General features: G+C 40.4%; 1 long non-coding RNA gene across 1 annotated transcript in view; it reads left to right on the top strand.

Moving 5' to 3' along the window:
* LOC117282857 overlaps window positions 1-13850 on the top strand; it is a 49474-nt gene extending 35624 nt beyond the window's left edge. Inside the window, exon 3 of the long non-coding RNA XR_004513770.1 lies at window positions 13638-13850. This is a non-coding gene — a long non-coding RNA (uncharacterized LOC117282857). The remainder of the gene's footprint in view (window positions 1-13637) is intronic.
* Window positions 13851-15170: the final 1320 nt, after the last annotated feature.

Raw genomic sequence — 15170 nt, 5'->3', positions numbered from 1 at the left:
CAAAACCTGAAAGCCCGCATAAGGGACACTGAGGCTACGGTAACACTAAACATGCTTCAAGTATAGATATTTGTCTTGCCACCAAGGGATCCCACATTAAAATTTATTGAGAAAGTTAAATACGCAGAAAAGAAAACTTTAAAAGTTGCTCTTTGTAATGGTGTAACCCATTAATGTGTATAATAAATTTTTTCCTGAGATTAATGATTTTATTTTGGATACCTTTCATCCGGACACTCCATACATTTGGTAGGACTCTTTGGACGGGAGATCAGCCCCGTTGCAAGGCCTCTACCTACACACAGAACAACACAAACACAGAATAAACACACACACAGACACCCATGCCATAAGCGGGATTCGAACCCACAATCCCAGTGTTCGAGCGGCCTAGAGGGTTCATGCCTTAGAGCAAGCGGGCCACTGTGATCTGCGCAGTGGAATATAAGAACGGAAAACAGAGCAATATAAGTAATATTAAACTGCTGACGACCGTATATAATTGCTCCAGAAAAAGAAAGTGGTCTTTATTGCTTATAAAATATTACGGCTCTCGATTTGTGCGTGGACACGTTTATGACTAAAGGATGTTATGCTTTTGGGGTTTTATATTCTGACAGGAGGTTATTCAAATAGTTGATTCTGAGGCTTTCGATAGATCTTCAATTGCCTCTTACTTGAGGAACTTTTTGGTTCATAACGGTTCTGGGTTTGTTGTAGTTTCGGTTCCAACCTAAGAAAAATCAAAGTTCTCAGGGTACTGAACATGTGATGAATATATTCACAGAAATTTTAGAGACTTTAACCAAGTACGTGTATTACAGCATTGATGAACTTAATGCAATCAAATGCATCACACAACTACACAGCGTGAAGCGAAATTTGAGCATAAATTCTCTACAGTGTAACTGCTTGTTACAGAATAAGCCGAAAATATTACACACTACGTGTGAGGAGACGTTTAGTTTTCGAGATGAGAGACGCCATCAAATCCTGCCGGTAAAGAACGGCCGACGAGTAAGGGCAGGAACACACACAGCGACATCGGTCGTACGACGTCCGTTAGGGTTCATGTCGCATCAAGTAGTAGAATATAAAGTGTAGTCTTAGCTTTCATACGTGACGACATGCAACATCTACCGTACGACAGTCGGAGAGCAAAGAAATGTAATTGATCGCTCTAGTGTGAAAAGGAGGTCATACGGCAAAAAATCGTACGACATTTTTCCGTTGGACCGATGTCGCTGTGTGTGTTCCAGCCCTAAGGCTGACAACCTCACCGGCATCTGTGAGCCTATTGTCTATGTAGCAGCCTCGAAGTCTAACAACCCCATGGGCCTCCACGGCCTATTACAGGGTAGCTTTACCTTTTTTTATATATTTCGTAACAAAGAAGCATACTACGGAGCACTTGTAACCGAATTTCGTTTCACTCTATACAATAATTAAAATCGTAAGCTATGATATTTTGTTTGCATCGTGTTCACGTGTGCAAGATTGAAAGATACAACTGGTCTCTAACATCTTAATTATACATTTAGTACAACTGATGTTGAAACTTCAACTGGTATATCCGTAGATATGTTTCCGTGTCCCAAAATAATGCCTCTGCTTAGAAAATCATTTAACAGGGGAAATGAAAGTAGTTTTAAATTGTTATTCTTGCTTTCTCTCTCACCCCATAAACAGACAATGCAATGAGACGCATTTTCCAAAATTAAACAGAATTATTTTTTTTCCACACTGAGAAGAAGTCCAACCTTTCAAAATAGGACAGAATAAAGGTATACTTAAGACTATAACAATGATAGAATATATTACAATACGCAAAGAACATCACACCAGAATGCTTCCACAAAGATAAATGTACCGAAAGTAAACCTCGTATTTAAAATTCAAAAATTAATTTTTGCAGAGATAGGAATGAATTGCAAGGTACTGCTGCATTTAACCCCTTGCTAAGTGGTGACTCTGTAAACAGTGGTCATTGCTAAGTAATGCCGCCAACATCCAAGCAACAATAGAAGAGCGGTGTTTTCTATGATGTCTACGCAGCGACCGTTGCTAGGCAACGGCGCGGTAAACACGTCTCTATAACAATAGAGTTCCCTTTGGAAACGGTGTTTCCTACTCGGTCTGCGCAAAGTGAATAAAAAGAAGAGAATTGGGACAACCAATTGAATTAAACTCTTCAAGGGAGGCTGAGGAGAGATGGCGCTATAGTTGAGTTGACAGTAGACAAGATTTCTGCACTGGAGGCTGTGAAAATAGGAGCTGAGCGAGGGAAGCTGAAGAAACTTCAATGTCAAAGCCGTTGCTAGGAAACGGCTGTTGAATACACAGCAGACTTGAAGAAAATTTAGCGGTGCTGTATTGACTTTTAAAGTATTGAGATTAGCGATAGGTCTGTAATTACCTGTAGTTCCGAGTGGTGTGTATAAGTGATCAATAAATATATTCACCTATCCATACCCTGTCTAAAATCACACTCATACACGTGACAGTATATTTTCTCAAGTTCTTTATTTAACGACGCCGTCATTATCGTCACTGTAGAGTGTTTGAGGTTAGGATGATTAATGAATGTGGAGCAGACAGTAGCATAGGAATTGGTAGAGGTAACCGAAACAATCAGAGCAACCCCCCCCCCCACACACACACATACACTGCCATATTGTCCTCCAGAAAACACCGTGTCCTATACTGGTATGGATCTAGTAATACGGCAGTGGGAAGCGGTGACCAACCGCCTGAGATATGTCAAAGCTGGAAGATAATATTAAAATGGATCTAAGAGAAATCGGTTATGAAATTGTAGACTGGATTTAACTATCTCCAAAGTTCGATTCTTGCTAACACGGTAGGGACCTGAAGGAAGGCGACACTCGCACAGCTGAGCGACTGGCTTCTTCTCAGGAAATTATTGGCCCCGTGTTGTCGGGTATTTATGAAATCATGTCACCTGTGATGTGGTGTTCAGCTAGGCCTGTACATGAGAAGTTCCATACGTTTTTCTTTGCGAATTCTATATAAAGGAGCCATTTTCCTAACATCTTTCAGGCAAAATTAGAACTTTGTCCTTTAGCTTAGGTTACACGCGTTTTCTCAATGTCGTCTTTTCTATTTCGCAACATGTATTGGAAATGGCATTCATATCATCATCATCATCAGTAATCTGTCAAGACGACAGGTCCACAGTCTCTTTCAAAACAATTCCTCCACTTCATGCGATCTAGAGCTTTCTCCTTCAAATGACAGTATCCTCTTCTGTCCCCAAGGTCATCCAGCATCTTCTTACGTCTTCTTCCTCGTCTTCTTGTCACTTCTATCCGCCCATCTATCTTTCCTTCGATAGCTTCTTTTAGAAGGCAGTTTCTGCGTAAAACATGACCAATCCAATTAGCCTTCCGTTTTCTTATTTCATGTAGGATATTCCTCTGCTCACTGACTCTAATTAACACTTCTTCATTTCTCACATAATCGGTCCAACTGATCTTCTCCATTCTTCTCCAACACCACATTTCGAAACTTTCCAGATGTTTCTGATCTACTGCCCTAAGTGTCCATGTTTCAGCCCCATACAGAGCTATGCTCCAAATGTAGCATTTCACTAGTTTCTTCCTCAAATTTAAGTCCAATTTGCTGGTAAAAAGATTCTTCTTCTTGCTAAATGCAGCTTTTGCCATGGCAATCCTGGATTTAATTTCACAAGTACACCTTCCATCATCTGTTAACAAGCTACCCAAATATTTAAAACATTTCACATTCTCCACTTGTTTTTGGTCTATCTTTATTGTGACTGGGGTTGGTTGTCTCGAAATTTTCATTACTTTTGTTTTCTCCACATTCATTTCCATGCCATAGCACCTTCCAATTTCAATTAGTCTATCAATCATGCCCTGTAGCACAGTTTCTTCCTTAGCCATTAACACAAGGTCATCTGCATATTTCACAGTTTGAATAATTTGCCCTCCTACTTTGAAGTCACCGAGCCCATCCAGAGCTTCCTTGGTAAGGCATTCGCTGTACAAGTTGAACAGAATTGGTGATAAACAGCATCCTTGTCGAACTCCTCTTCCAATCTGCACACTTCCTGTCTCCCCCCTGTCCAGTCGTACTCTAACTTTCTGATCCATGTACAATTTGCTAATCAATCTTCTTTCATGCCAATCGATACCTGTTTCTTTCAGGATCTGCATTAATTTGGTCCAGTTTACCCGGTCAAATGCCTTCTGCCAGTCTATGAAGCAAACACACAGTTCTTCATCTATCTCCAAAGTTCGTTCCGCTATAATTCTCATCATCCCAATTGCATCCCTGGTTCCTTTTCCTCTTCTAAATCCAAACTGATCTTCTCCAAGTACATCCTCTATTTTCCTTTCAATTCTTCTTTTAAGTATCTTTGCTATTATCTTTGCTGTATGTGCAATAAGACTTATTGTGCGATGGTCGCTGCATTTTGTAGCTTTTGTCTTTTTCTTTAAGGCAATCATTGTAACTTCTGTAAAGTCCTTGGGCCACTCTCCACTTTCATATATGGTGTTCATTAGTTTTGTCAGTGTTTTCAAACCACCTTCTCCCAGTAACTTGAGCACATCTCCAGGTACATCATCATCTCCTGTAGCCTTTCCCTTCCTCATTTCCTTGATAGCTTTTTCCACCTCACTTTGTAAAATATATGGTCCTTTCTCGTCTGTATCTACTTCTTCTTCCGGTTCAACTTCTAAGGTTTCTGGCCGATTAGGTCGATCATATAGTTCTGAAATATAATTTTCCCAAATTTTCAGCACTTGCCTCTGATCTACTATTCTATTCCCCTGGGAGTCTTCGATGCCAACATTTTGAATCCCATGATTCTCTTTCCATCCTAGTTCTTTTGTCTTCATGTACATCAAATCATAACGGCCTGTTCTTTGAAATTCCATAATCTCATTACATATCTTCTCAAGATATTCCTTTTTGGCCCTGTCCGTGGCTCTTTTCAATTCATTCCTCAGTCTCCTGTATTTCCTCCTGCCTTCTTCATTGTTGACATTCTTCCATTTCCTTCGCTCCTCCATTTTACTCATCATCTCCTGTGTAACCCATGGTTTTCTTGCTATCTTCTCAACTTTACCTACCAAATCACTGATAGTATCTAACATGCATTCTTTTATATCGTTCCACTGCGCTTCAGCATTTCCGCTTTCACCTTCAATTGCACCGAGTTTCTCTTCTAGAGTCTCTTGCACGCTTTGTCTTTGAGCATATAACTTCTCCAAATCCCATCTGGGTCTGCGCTTTCGAAATCCTATAATTTTCTTCAACCTGGTTCGGAACTTGGCAACCAGCAAGTTGTGGTCAGAGTCAATGTCTGCCCCAGGAAGCGTCTTCACATCCTTCACACTGTTTCTGAATCGATGTTTCACAAGGATGTAGTCCAGCTGATGCCTCTTCCAATCCCCAGGTGCCTTCCATGTGTAAATTCTTCTCTTTGGCTTCTTGAACCAAGTGTTGGTAACAATCAATCCATTTCGTTCACAAAAGTCAATAAGCATTTGACCTCTGTGATTCCGTCTTCCTAGTCCATGTGATCCAACAATATTCTGATATGGTTCATCTCCAACAATGCTGTTCCAGTCTCCCAATATGATGCTGTTTGTGTCTCCTCTTCCATCTTCCTGAAGAATTTCTTCAATTGTGTCATACACTTTTTCCACTTCATCGTCTTCATACTCTGATGTTGGCATGTACACTTGTATAATCAGTATATCTACCGGTTCTGCCTTTAACTTCAGAGCAATAATTCTGTCATTACAAGCAATCTTCTTAACAACACTCCTCACTACACTTTTATGCACCACTATTGCCACACCTCTTTCAGCCCGTTCACCTCCGGAATAATACACTGTATAATCACCGCTTCTTATTTCACCTTGTCCTTTCCACCGCACTTCGCTGACACCTAGCACAGACACTTCATTCTTCTGCATTTCCGTTTTCAAATTCTCCAATTTTCCTGCTTGATTCAAGGTCCTGACATTCCATGTTCCAATCTTGTATCCATGCTGTTTCTTCTGATCTTCGCACTTTTTCTTGTTGTAAGGCCGCATGACATTTCCTCTAGAAACACTCCCCCCCGGAGATCCGATTGGGGGAGTAGTTTACCTCCGGATTGTTTGGTATTCATATATTGCAGATAAAAATATAATAGTGACAGAAAGTCAACAATGTTGTTATTGAACTGTTTTAAAGCACTTGGAACCCTGAGGTCCTCTAAATATGCAGGAGATGGCAACATCGTTGGCTTTGTTACTAAAGATTATTCTGATATTATTTTTAATCTAAGCTTATTTAACAGTTTTTCCCACTCAATTGAAGCAAGCGGCAAACCGATCTTTAAAAAGTCAACATTTCCCCTTTAACCAATTGCAGACCCGTATCTTTAGTAAATCACTTTTATAAATAATCCAAATATGTTATTCATAAAAATGTATACATTAACTAAATTTTAAATTAAATATTTGCCAATATATTTCCATTAAATCGAAATCTAGCATTACCAATTTTGTGACCTATCTTGATTTTATTACTTCCTTCTTCGGCTGATAGAGCCAAGCTGATGACATTTGAATCACAGCAGTGCCTTTGGTATTATCACTCATATCCTGTTTCAGATTCTCAGTGGTTTTGAACTTTCTTGTTATTATTTAATGTGGTTTCGCGGTGCTTAACCAACAGACAATCTCAGGTCCATTTCTCTGATACTCCTTCTGTTTGGGGTCCGTCATGGAAGTTCTGGGGCCTCTATTTCTCAGCTTATTTATGAATACCTTATATGATGCAATTTACTGCTTTATGTAATCAAATTTTGCTGATGACATAAGGATCTCTCGTACCATTAAATCTCATACGGACTGCAATTTGCTTCTCTCTGTAATGATTCTGTGAAAGGTTAGTTCACCCAAAACTACAATACACTCAAAATTATGAAAACAAGTATGATCGAAACCACGATCCCGGTTTCCAAGCGAGCGAAGACCGCTGGGCTACCGTGACCGGGATGTTTACGCTTTAGAGTACTTAAAATTGCACAACTTACGAAAAAGGTGGTACCACCTTATTGAAGTTTACCTTGGTTCTAAATTCTGTCCTTCTCTTCGGAAATAGCTGGCCTTCGAGTTCCTTTTTGGAATATGAAGAAAATTTCTTTTGCAAAGTGTATCTAAAAGCTGACTTTCTGTTATATGCTCTTCAACTGCGAATGCTGTTTGTAGAGCAGTTGAAGTACTTCGAATCGAATTTTTTTCTGTTAATATCTTTTTATAACGGCATTTATTAATTTTTAAAATATTAATTGTATTTACATGGTTATATATGTATAATTTTTCTCACTGCACAATGGTTGAGTAATTTCATTTATTTAATTTTTGTTATTGTCTAGATTGTACTTTTTTGCATCATCTCTCTTTTGTTTTCGTTATGTGCATGCTTCGTTCCTACATTGACTGGTGCTTTATAACCGGCACATTCCGCCGTTAAGGAAGCACGTAAAGGAATAAGGATTCGAAACAACTCAAATAGATGTTTTAAGTTTCCACAGTATGCCTTACTGCACAGAGCCACGGCCATATTTCCCATGCATTTCACTGAACACAGACATAAGTTTTAAACAGCAATAACCCATACAAATCTCATTCAAATAGACTTTAAAGGATTCTGTCGGAGGTGTATATTGTACAGAACTATAAGGCATATTTTGGACTCTATCCATCGTCTGGTATATATAAGACAAAGAACCACAACGTTTCGGAGACTCGATCTCTCTCCGTGCTCGGGTGGATGGGGCAAGATAGACCTACTCAGATGGGCCCGTCAGAAAGAGCTAGTCTAGTGATTGATTTTTGTCTTATATATACCATACGATGGATAGAGTCCAAAATAAATCTTATAGTTCTGTACAAACCTTATTCAGTTTGCCTGTTCTTTGTACAGCAAATATTTCCAGTTCGTTCTTTGTAAAGTGTTCATAAATTGAACGCATAATAAGGAGATATTTCACATCTGTGTTTATCTACTGTAATGTGTGTGTGTGTTTCTGTCTGCCAGCTTTTTCATATTAGAAAATTGTCGATAAACTGCGACAGAACATTTTATGTAAAGCAAGTGTCGCGTAACTTCGAACATGGCCATGCGCAGAAGAAAAATTTCAGGGAAGGGGGTGGGTTCGGTGGTGTGAGAAGTAACAGACACACAAACGCCAAACATCCATGCCCTGAGTGGAATTCGAACGCAGCGTCCTGGCGTCAGAGCGTACGAAGACAGTGCATGCCTTAGACCGCTCGGCTACCATGACCGGCGCTTCTGAGTTCTGTTTGTTTCTTATTCGTCCTATTAACTAAACGAAGCCTCCTCCTACCTGAAAGTATAGGCCTGTATGTGTACAAATATATTTAATTACATTGTAATGTATGGTCGTCTTTAAGCCCTATATTAGGCCGTGCCATAGTTCAAGAGGTTAGTCACTGGCTTCCCACCGCGGAGGCCCGGGTTCGAGTCCGGTACATGTCATGTGGGATTTGTGGATGTCAAAGTGACACTGTGGCTGGTTTTCTCCGAGTACTTCGGTTTCCCATGCCAATTTTCATTCCATCAATTGCTTCACAATCAACATCATCTATCATCTTGCGCTGGTACAATAGGCCAATAGTGGCCGCAGTACGAAGTGGACTCAGTCTCACCCCACTGGGAATAATAAAGGAAATAAAAAAGGCCTATATTCTTGATCATGATTTGTACATCTACAAGAAAATGAATTCTTGACTTGTTTCCTCAAAAACAGCAATAAAAAAAAAGGAGGATCTTTAATTGCGTTTGTACTACGTTGAAGCCGGATTTGTTTTCTTCTCGTACTGCAGCGCTCATGCGTCATACCCTTGGTTCCTTCCTCGTGGGGTCACGTGAAATCCGTGGTTTCAGAAGACCGTCCGAGAAAAGTTGATGCGCTGCTGCGTCCTCAGCATTACCCCAGCGACAGTGTGTTTTGTGTGTTTTAGCACGTGGCGCCGTATTTACGCGTACGAGCAACGAAGCTGCCACGAGGCTGTAGTGAATACAAAACCTCAGTGATATTCCACACCCATGTGTGGTTTTGTAGATTTTCCGCCACAGTTGGCCACACTGCAATATTTCTGGTATAAGTATATTAAAACACAATGGTTTTATTCACTGTTTCTGTTTCATAGTGTACGCATCAAGAGTAAACTGTAAATATGAAATTTATGTGTTAATAAAGAAAATGTTATACCTGTCTCTCTGTCATTACTGCTTCTCTCTGTCTTTGAAACGCATACCCCTGTCACCATCATGCTCTCTTGGCAAATTAGTCTTACATTTTACTACTGATGTTTAAATTGTGTATCGCAATAACGGCTTGACTTAGATAAAGATCCAACACTTGAAACTGGAAACGCATGATTTGCAACAAATTTTATGTCCTTAAATTTTCCACAATTTGCTAAATAACTGAAATCTCGTATAATGGTGGCTTTTGGGACACTTTTCATATAATATGCTACAGAACAAGTAACAGTAAATGATGCTCAGGAATTCCTTTCTTTGGCAATTATATTAGGTCAGCATTAATGAAAACGTGAAGACCATAAAGTGAATGTAAAATAATTGCCTTCCTGTAATCTTCAAGCACAAATTAATTGGCTTATACTTATATGGTATTTTATAATTGTCACCATTACTGGACCAGCTAGAGGATGGAGGGGATTTTGCCATAATTCTGCATTAAGGTTTCTGCAACGACTGCGAATTATAGCAGGAAGACTTGTGTCTGTCGTAAATGACCTACCTTTCTGAAGCCCCTTCTTATTTTAGAGTAGCTTGAATTTGCACAGTGGCCTTGGTCATACTGTCATGCAACTCTACACACATGTAGAAGATTATTCTCCATTATAAGAGGCATGAAGAAATTAAGGGGGATATCATGGACAGGGCGTGTAGTACTCACGGTTACCAAAAGGAATGCATACAGTGTTTGCTGGAAAAGCCAGAAGGAAAGAGACCATTAGGAGGAAACCAACGTAGAACGGAGCATAACAAAATTATCGGTGTAACGGGGAACAATTTCAGAATTTCATAGTAAACAATCTCAATACTCAGTGCTTAGAGATGGGCTTAGAGCGAGATTGGTATAGCCGTTAAAGGCCTTACTGACACTCTCAACAAATTTACTCGTTATTCCATGCCGCTGAAAAAGAGAACTTTCAAATAAACGCAAATTGTAACCTCTACTCCTATTCTCCTTCAGAAGAAGAAGAAGAAGAAGAAGTTTTGGGCCCAGGGGCAAAGAACACATGACATTACTCTTCGCCCTATCATTAATTATTTAAAAGAGCAAATATATTCGGCAATCAAAGAACAATTGTCGAACGCTTGGCAGAAGGCTTTACAATGGATAGATGACAACAACATGAGAGACACTTAGAGGATAACTAAGAGCTTAACAAACACTAATCCCGATATATCACACCTTATCATTAACGGGAAAACTGTGACCACAACTCAGGGAAAAGTAATCGCTCGTGTGGATACCTTGGAACAAGTTCTCATTACAAATTCGGATGCTTCTTGTTCCTTTACAGCGAGCACTGAACAGCTAGTGAATGACTTCCTTGAACAGCCCCTGACAGACCGGGAAAGGGATAGAAATATTCTGAAATTGACTAGATTGTCCGTCCGCCACCTCAAACCACGCAAAGCAGCAGGGTCTGACAGGGCACAGAATACACAGCTGCCGCAGTTAGTTCTCAAATTTATTGCCAACATATTTAATAGATCACTTACGCTTATTTATTTTCTCACACAATATAAAGAGGCTAAAAGTGTTGTGCTTCCGAATCCAGGTAAACATCACACGTCCCCATTGAATTATAGACCAATAATCATGCTACATTCCTTAGGTACATTTTATGAGGAAATCATTTTGAAAAACTGAACTTCCAACTTTCGAAGCTGAACGTTATCAGAAGCAATCAGTATGGTTTCAAAAGAGGATACTCCATAACACATGCATTGTTAAGAAATGTAGAGCGCAATACGCACGTTTTGTACAACGACAACAATAACAACAAAGCTACAGTTAAAGTCATTCCTAGTAATTCAAGTATCCTATTGGAATGAATTTGAGGGACTGTGTCTGGATATTTAGTTAAATACCGGCCTTGGCATGTACGTATGTTGTTCATTACTGTGATAATTATAAACAGACGCGACAACTCTTAAGTTTTTTTCATCGTTCGTCTTAATATGAACTCAAAAATAAATGAACCAACCATGCAAAGTTTTAAGCTCATTATGGAGAGATATATATTGTCATATTATTACCGTTGGCCTCGTCTAATTAGTTCGAGTCAGCCGTCCAACCCTCATTCCCTTACTTACAAACAGAGCTGTTTATGTTATATTGTGTGTCTCGAAGTACTCCTTTTACTTATTTCATTGAAATAGACAAGATATTGTTCTTCAGCTTGGAGTTGGGCGAAACATCCCTTACACTTGCATCAGATTAAGTCCCAAGCAATCTACTGCATTAGCATCCTTTAGCCAGATCATTCGACCAAACCTCAATAAAAACACTGCCTTGCTATTATTTTCGAGTTTCCCCATCTCTGTCTGTCATATCGCAAACTCGTCAGCCTCTCTCACACCCCCGCTGAGCTGTGTACTTAGCCATAATGTGGGCCAGTTGTTGAAGATCTGTAGCCCCAACTGGGGCTCGACACCAAGACAGACAGACTGACTGACCGTCAGTTGCAACGTGACTCTGACTCTGACTCTGACTGAAGATCTGTACACACAGTGGGTGATGCTGGAAAGGGCAATTATCTCATTCTGCTCTTTAAATTATAAGGATTTGAAAGTGTATATGTAACTATCCAGCATGCACCGTCCTCGCTCGCTTGGAAACCGGGATCGAGGGTTCGAATCCCACTCAGGGCATGGATGTTTAGTTTGTGTATGTGCGTTTTTCTGTGTTTGTGTACAGGTAGAGGCCTTGCGACGAGCTGATCACCCGCCAAAGGAGCCCTACCGAATGTATAAGATCTAGAAAAACCGAAGTGAACGGAGAAGTTGATGGAGGTAGGCCTAGACCCATTGGGGCTGTAGTGCCAAAGAAAAACTATACAGCATTTCCTTCTTTTTCCTGAGCAGTAGCATGTAAAACAAGAAACAGTAAGCTAAGTGTTGTTCTGATAGTGTATGGTTGGCACCCCTACTGGCGTACTTCTATCATCTTTTTTTATTGCTAGTGGGGCGGGACTAAGTCCCTTGTACTGCGGCCACTTCTGGCCTATTGTACCAGCCCCAGATGATAGGTGAGGGTGATTGTGGAGCAGTTGGTGGTATGAAGATTGGCGGGGGAAACCGAAGTACTCAGAGAAAACCTGCCCCAGCACCACTTTGTCCACCATAAATCCCTCTTGACCAGACCCGGGATCGAATCCGGGCCTCCGCGGTGGGAAGCCAGCGACTAACGGCTTGAGCTATGGCGCGGCCTATAAACTACATAAATGCAATCTCCTTAGGAAACAGCCGTATCATGTTCATGTAATCAGTTTCATTCCCTTTTGATTAAACTAGAACTGCGCGCTCTAATAGCGCTGCATATCTCCAGCAATAAGAGCTGGTATAATGTATAATATTAAAGAAGTCAGGTGAAGATTTGAATACAGAATAATGAAAATAAGGGACTGTATGAAAGTTACTGTAACATATTGACACCTTCATTTACAACCACCTCAGCTTCAGCTTTCTTCTATCTACAAAAGAATTATCGAGGTAGAGAAGTGACCCATTTATCGTAAGACCTGTCCTGAAAAATGCCGTCAGATTGCGACATTATCATTGTATAATTCGAGATATACTCGTAAAACACGGAATGTTGGAGCAGGCCTTGGGAACTGCCTCCAATAGATGTCAGACATGTCTGATACCAGGCGACCATGACACTGAGAAATTGAACTCCTTGCCGAGAAATTGATAGTGCTTCATTCTGTACGTTTTCACTACTTCTCTTCCCTTTCGTGATTATTCTGTTACAGTTTTCTCTTTAAAACAGCCCTATAAATAATAATTATGTGGAGTCAGATTATAATAAAGAGGCACCACGACAGCCAACTTATTATTCGTCGACAGAAAGTATTTTGCAATGTACGTGGTTACTGAATTATTGGCCGCGCCATAGCTCAAGCCGTTAGTTGCTGGCTTCCCACCTCCGCGGCCCGGGTTCGATCTCGGGTCTGGTCAAGTGGGATTTGTGGTGGACAAAGTGGCGTTGGGCAGGTTTTCTCCGCGTACTTCGGTTTCTCCCGCCAATCTTCATTCCACCAATTGCTCCACAATCACACTCACCTATCATCTGGGGCTGGTACAATAGGCCAGAAGTGGCCGCAGTACAATGGACTTAGTCCCACCCCACTAGCAATAATAAAAATACTGAATTATTTATACTGATTTTCAAAAACGAGAGCGGACCCTTCTGCTGGTCACAGAGGTCTCAGAAGTTTGTATAAGTATCTGTTTCATGTATATCTCCGATTTCATCTTCTCTCAATAATAACGGTCTCTTAATTATTGTGACACAGATTGTACACCATGCAACATATCGTGTCACATGCAGCGAAGAACTCAGCAGGAAGAAGCAACACGTGTGCGCATTCGAGAGACCTACACATGAAACAGCAGCAACAACAGAACGCAGCAGTTTTCCCATTAGATATAATCTAACACCTGATGATGACCATACTGGCCGAAACATGGTGTAACCTTTAAATTTTAAATTTAAAAATTCACATTTTTAAACTTTTAAGTTAATAAATAGTTGCACATGAGACTGTAAAATACGATTTATAACAAAACTGTAAAGGTGCAACAGGATGCTATAATACAGAATTAAAAGTATTTCTTTACTAGTCTAGAATTTTGTGATGCCCAGTAACAAATATATTTGTTCCAAATCTGCTCTGAGACTCACTCATTATCCTATCAAATGGACTGTGTTTTTTCTCCTAGAATAATAGGGCCGAGGCGTGAAGCTCACCATTCCCCACCATGTAGTAGAAAGTTGAATCTATCCCTGTAGCAGGCCGTGAAGGCCCATAGGTTTGTGAGACGTCGAGGATCCTACATTTTGTCTAGGCAGTCGGCTCACAGATGGCGGTGAGGTTGTCAGCCTTACGCGCCGGCTACCCTTTATCCCCAAGAATATTCCTGGTACTCAATTCTGCTAGGGGCTGTGTCGAACCCAGCACCATAGTGCAGCTGGAAGTATCAGGTAAGTTGAAAGAAATCCACATCGGGACTCAAACATGCGACCTTCTTTTTTCTAGCATAGTGCGTCAACCAACTACGCCACCGCATGCCCCATCCAAATATGTTACTGAGGGCAAGAAGATTGGAGCTTTACGTGTATTTCCACTCCTCTGTACGTTTGCATTGGATGGGGCTTAACTGCTTAATTAATTAAGTACAGGACTACTTTACGTTTACCTTTTTCTATCCACTATTTTAGACCCGTATCATAATGGTTAGACACAGGTTTCTCACTTCGCAGGCCTGGGTTCAATTCCAGCATAGTCCGTGTGGAATTTCGGGTGTACGAAAGTAGCAATGCTACAGGTACATCTCCGAGTACTTGGGTTTCCTGCTGTCAATTATTATTTTAAATATGCCCTCATATACTAATCTCCCATTCGACGAAATTTCTGTCCAACAACAAAAGGTAGCTCTGATTTGACTGATTTACGTAGTTCTTCAGTAATACTTAAGTCAGTCACTCACTCAGTCAAGTCACTCTATAAATACGCAAATGTTTTCGTCCAAACACAGAATGGTTCAGATACGGGCGAGATTGATCTGTATGGTGCTGAACTTTGAGTTTTGCAAGGGTCGTATAATCTGCACTGCTGTTAATGAAGTTTCATTCGTTAGAATTTAAAGAATATTGACAGACTGTTCAACGCTGTCGTCCTCGCATTCCCGCACGTGTACGGGTTTAGTTTGTTCATTTACGTTCAAGTAAATAAAAATTACGAGCTTACGATTCTTTTTCTCTCTTTCTGGATGCATATCTCGTCGTATGAACAAAAGTCCAACACAGTTAAGATTTTAGTTAACAT

This window comes from Cryptotermes secundus, unplaced genomic scaffold (assembly GCF_002891405.2).
Source record: "Cryptotermes secundus unplaced genomic scaffold, Csec_1.0 scaffold236, whole genome shotgun sequence".
NCBI classification, from domain to species: domain Eukaryota; kingdom Metazoa; phylum Arthropoda; class Insecta; order Blattodea; family Kalotermitidae; genus Cryptotermes; species Cryptotermes secundus.
The sequence above is the reverse complement of the archived record's forward strand: the minus strand, read 5'-3'. Positions and strand labels throughout refer to the sequence as shown.